The sequence below is a fragment of the Bos grunniens genome, chromosome X (assembly GCF_055505025.1).
Source record: "Bos grunniens cultivar Pamir isolate PY7600 chromosome X, Bosgru_T2T1.0, whole genome shotgun sequence".
Lineage (NCBI taxonomy): Eukaryota > Metazoa > Chordata > Mammalia > Artiodactyla > Bovidae > Bos > Bos grunniens.
This window is the reverse complement of record NC_141194.1, coordinates 145,768,809-145,774,027: the sequence shown is the minus strand read 5'-3', so window position 1 is coordinate 145,774,027 and position 5,219 is coordinate 145,768,809. Positions and strand designations below refer to the sequence as shown.

The 5,219-nt window shown below is 36.2% G+C and overlaps 1 non-coding gene across 1 annotated transcript; it reads right to left on the bottom strand.

The window, feature by feature from the left end:
- Window positions 1-2,789: 2,789 nt before the first annotated feature.
- On the bottom strand, window positions 2,790-2,979 carry LOC147341590 (U2 spliceosomal RNA). The gene has a single exon (XR_015159980.1). It is a non-coding gene; the product is annotated as a U2 spliceosomal RNA (small nuclear RNA).
- Between the last annotated feature and the right edge of the window lie 2,240 nt (window positions 2,980-5,219).

Genomic DNA, 5,219 nt, shown 5'->3' with positions numbered 1-5,219 from the left:
TACTTCATGGTAAATAGATGGGGAAACAATGGAAACAGAGGCTGACTCCCATCTTTCCAAAAAGAGAAAAGCTGGACAAACTAAAAATCAAAGAGACCTAGAGAAAACTTAGTTTGTAAGACCACCAGTTCATGAATAATGAATAGACAGTCAATCCAGAGAACCATCGCTGGAATCTACTTCTCTGGAATAGAATGTGCCATAGCCATAAATTAATCATAACACTTAAATGGTGGTTCTAATGAATTGTTGGAAGCTGAAGGTTTATGAGCATGAAAGTGAGAAACAACCAGGGCCTCATGGACCCTCACATTCGCATGAGGTTTATTTGCAAGAATCCTGTTTCTTTCTCATATTAAAGAGCCAGGAAAAATTATACATCTCTGGCAGAAATAGGGGCAAAGTATGCATTTCAAGTATGCCCAGAGCATTCTGCATAAGAATCCCAGGCTTGGACTTCCCTGGTGGCTCAGGGAATAAGAATCCACCTGCCAATTCAGGGGACACAAGTTCGATCTGTGGTCCGGGAAGATTCCACATGCCATGGAGCAACTATGCCTGTGTGCCAGCAAGTCGCAACTAATGAGCTTGCATGCTGCAGTTACTGATGCCTATTGTTCTGCAACAATCAGAAGCCTGTGCAGCACAACTAGAGAGTAGTCCTAGCTCTCTGCAACTAGAGAAAGCTTATGTGCAGCAATGATGACCCAGCTCACCCAAAGTAAACAAATATAACTGTGTGTACATATCAGTACATGTCAAAAAAAAAAAAAAAATCCTACTTTCCATCAGGAAAGACTTACCAGAGCCCTATCCCACCTGAGGGAATGACATTCCCCCACTCTAGCTCCCTCTAGCGTTCAGAAACACTTGCAAAGGTCATAGGCCAAAGGCACAAATCCCTCTAAAAGACTGATATTTAATCAAGAGATTATAGAAAACTCTGCCTCGCCTATATACTACAATGATGCCAACAGACCTGTAGCATGGTAACAGTGGATTACAGCTGAAAGAGCTACAAGAGAGCAAATCTCTGTGAGAAGGAGTAATTATAGAACCCAAGCTGTAAGGGACAGAAAGAAAGATACTTTAAGAATTTGATGCCTTCAGTATCTATAGTTACAAAAAAAAAAAAAAATTAGACACAAAGCAATTCTTAGAAAACTAATATATATCCTCACCTTATAGGCCTATTTATCTTCATTCCTGTTACCCAATGCATCCTGTCTGGTTTTTAACAACAACAACAACAAAAATACAAGGCATTCTAAAACAAAAGAAGAAAAAAGCATATTCTGAAGAGACAAAGCAAGGGTCAGAATCAGACTAAGATAGGACACAGATTTTGAATTATCAGAAATGAAATTAAAGTAACAATGGTTAACATACTAAGCACTCTAATGAAAAAAGTAGACATTCAAGAAATGATGGGTAATGTAAGCAGAGAGGAAATTTTCTAAGAAAAATGTCAAAAGGAAATTACAGACATGAAAATCTCTGTAACAGATATGAAGAAAATTCTTGTTTGGTTTACCAATACACCAGACATAGCCAAAGAAAAAAATTAGTGAGCTTCATGACAGATCACTAGAAACTTCTCAAGTTGAAATGCAAAGAAAAAATAGGGGATAAAACCCCACCAGAACATTCAAGAACTTTGGAACAACTTCAAAGAGAATAATTGGAATATCAGAAGAAGAAAGAAAAAATAGAGAAGAAATATTTGAAACAACAATGTCTGAGAAATTTCCAAAATTAATGACAGACATCAAGCCATAGATTGAGGAAGCTCATAGAATATCAAATGGAATAAGTACTAAATAACTATACTTAGGAATATCCTATTTAAACTGCAGTGGGGACAGCTTGTGTGTAGAAGGAAAACAATAACAATAAGAAGTCCACTTCTTATCAAGAATCATAAAAAGTAAGAAGAGTGGCATGAGATATTTAAAGTGTTAAAAGAAAACCCAGTAAAATTATACTTCAAATATGAAGAAGAAATAAAACCTTTTACAAACCCTCCCATTTCCATTCCCCCAGTAGACAGTCATTGACAAGAGACCTGCCCTCCAAGAAAAGTTCTTGGAAAATCTTCAGGAAGAAGAAAAATGCTTTAGGTCATAAACTCAGATCTACATGAGAAAGGAAGAACAGCAGAGAAGGAGTAAATAGAGATAAAATAAAATCTATTTTTTTATATTCTTCATTTATCTAAAAGATAACTATTTAATGTCATAGTATTCATAGAGTACAGTGATTATAGCATGTGAGTGAATGAATGAGTAGCAGCAATATCGTAAGAGCCAGGAGACAAGAATGAGGACTATTTTGTTATAAGATGTCTGAGCTACACAAGAAATTTTATTTAAAGTGGACTTAGAGTATTATAACATATTTTCAAAAAAACAATAATTGATACACTAAAGGAGATGTAAAATGGAATAATAAGAAACACTCAGTTAAAACCAAAGATTGAAAAGAAGGCTCTGGCAATGATTAGAAAATAGTTATAAACATGGATAATATTAATCCAAATGTATCAATAACTATTTTGAATATTAATGTCCTTAACACACTATCCCAGATGATTTCACCATTAAATTCTACAGGTGGATTCTTTACCACTGAGCCACCTGGGAAGCCTAACTTCTAAGGAAGGAATAGCAATTCTTCACAATCTCTTACAAAAAATAGAAGCAGAATGAATATTTTTTAGCTCATTCTATTAGGCCAGCATCACTCTAATACCAAAATCAGGCAAAGAGATTCCAAGAAGAAAAATGACAGACCAATATCTCTCATGAATATAGATGTAAAAATCCTCAAGAATATGTTAGCAAAATGAATCCAACAATGTATAAAAAAATACACCATGACTGAATTTTCTGTGAAGCTGGTCCAACATGAAAATCAGTTAATCTGATAAGAACAGATACTACACTTGATCTTAGCCAAAAGTGGTGCTGGGAAATCTGGTCAACCACCTGTAAAAGAATGAAACTAGAACACTTTCTAACACCATATACAAAAATAAACTCAAAATGGATTAAAGATCTCAACGTAAGACCAGAAACTATAAAACTCCTAGAGGAGAACATAGGCAAAACACTCTCTGACATACATCACAGCAGGATCCTCTATGACCCACCTCCCAGAATATTGGAAGTAGAAGCAAAAATAAACAAATGGGACCTAATTAAACTTAAAAGCTTCTGCACATCAAAGGAAACTATTAGCAAGGTGAAAAGACAGCCTTCAGAATGGGAGAAAATAATAGCAAATGAAGTAACCGACAAACAACTAATCTCAAAAATATACAAGCAACTCCTACAGCTCAACTCCAGAAAAATAAATGACCCAATCCAAAAATGGGCCAAAGATCTAAATAGACATTTCTCCAAAGAAGACATACAGATGGCTAACAAACACATGAAAAGATGCTCAACATCACTCATTATCAGAGAAATGCAAATCAAAACCACTATGAGATACCATTTCACGCCAGTCAGAATGGCTGCGATCCAAAAGTCTACAAATAATAAATGCTGGAGAGGGTGTGGAGAAAAGGGAACCCTCTTACACTGTTGGTGGGAATACAAACTAGTACAGCCACTATGGAGAACAGTGTGGAGATTCCTTAAAAAACTGGAAATAGAACTGCCTTATGATCCAGCAATCCCACTGCTGGGCATACACACTGAGGAAACCAGAAGGGAAAGAGACACGTGTACCCCAATGTTCATCGCAGCACTGTTTATAATAGCCAGGACATGGAAGCAACCTAGATGTCCATCTGCAGATGAATGGATAAGAAAGCTGTGGTACATATACACAATGGAGTATTACTCAGCCATTAAAAAGAATACATTTGAATCAGTTCTAATGAGGTGGATGAAACTGGAGCCTATTATACAGAGTGAAGTAAGCCAGAAGGAAAAACACCAATACAGTATACTAACGCATATATATGGAATTTAGAAAGATGGTAACGATAACCCTGTATATGAGACAGCAAAAGAGACACTGATGTATAGAACAGGCTTATGGACTCTGTGGGAGAGGGAGAGGGTGGGAAGATTTGGGAGAATGGTATTGAAACATGTGAAATGTCATGTATGAAACGAGATGCCAGTCCAGGTTCAATGCACGATGCTGGATGCTTGGGGCTGGTGCACTGGGACGACCCAGAGGGATGGTATGGGGAGGGAGGAGGGAGGAGGGTTCAGGATGGGGAACACATGAGAAATAAAGGAATAAAAAAATAAATAAATAAATAAATAAAAATTAAAAAGAAAAAGAAAAAAAAAAAAGAAAATCAGTTAATCACTGAATGTTATCTACCACATCAACAGACTAAAGAAGAAAAATCATATGATCATATTAATTAATGCTGAAAATGTATTAAAAAAATATGACTTATGATAGCATCCCCCAAATGAAATAATTGGGTATATATCTAGTAAATGTGTATAGGAACTCTACGCTGAAAATGACAAAACAAAATCAAAGAAGCACCTAGAAAGGTGGGATGGGATGGGGTGTATGAGGGAGGTTGAAGAGAGAGGGGACATATACATACTTAAGAGTTGACTCATTGGAAAAGACTCTGATGCTGGGAGAGATTGGGGGCAGGAGGAGAAGGGGACGACAAAGGATGAGATGGCTGGATGACATCACTGACTCGATGGACATGAGTCTGAGTCAACTCCGGGAGTTGATGATGGACAGGGAGGCCTGGCGTGCTGCAATTCATGGGGCCACAGACAGTCGGACACGACTGAGAGACTGAACTGAACTGATGTTTGCTTAAACATGTATCATTTTACATATTTGGTTTTTTGGTACATTTTCAAAGGTATAATAGTACACAAAATGTTGTTTTATTACTCAAAAATATGCTACTAAAGGTCGTCTATTCTGTACATGCAGTTCTAGGATATATTTATATGAATATACTATAATTTATCCATTCTTCAGTCACTAAGTATTTAAATATTTTGTTTGCCATTTTACTTTTTTTTACATGTAACATTACTGCTATAAACATTCTTATAAATGTGTTCCAGAGTTTTCATGTCATTTTTGTTTTGTAGAGTGTGTCAATATTCATCGTTACAAAAATGCCAAACTGTTTTCCTAAGTAGTTATACTAGTTTATACTCTCAACAGTGACGTATAAGAGATTCTGTTCATTCAATACTGAATCCTCTTCAATA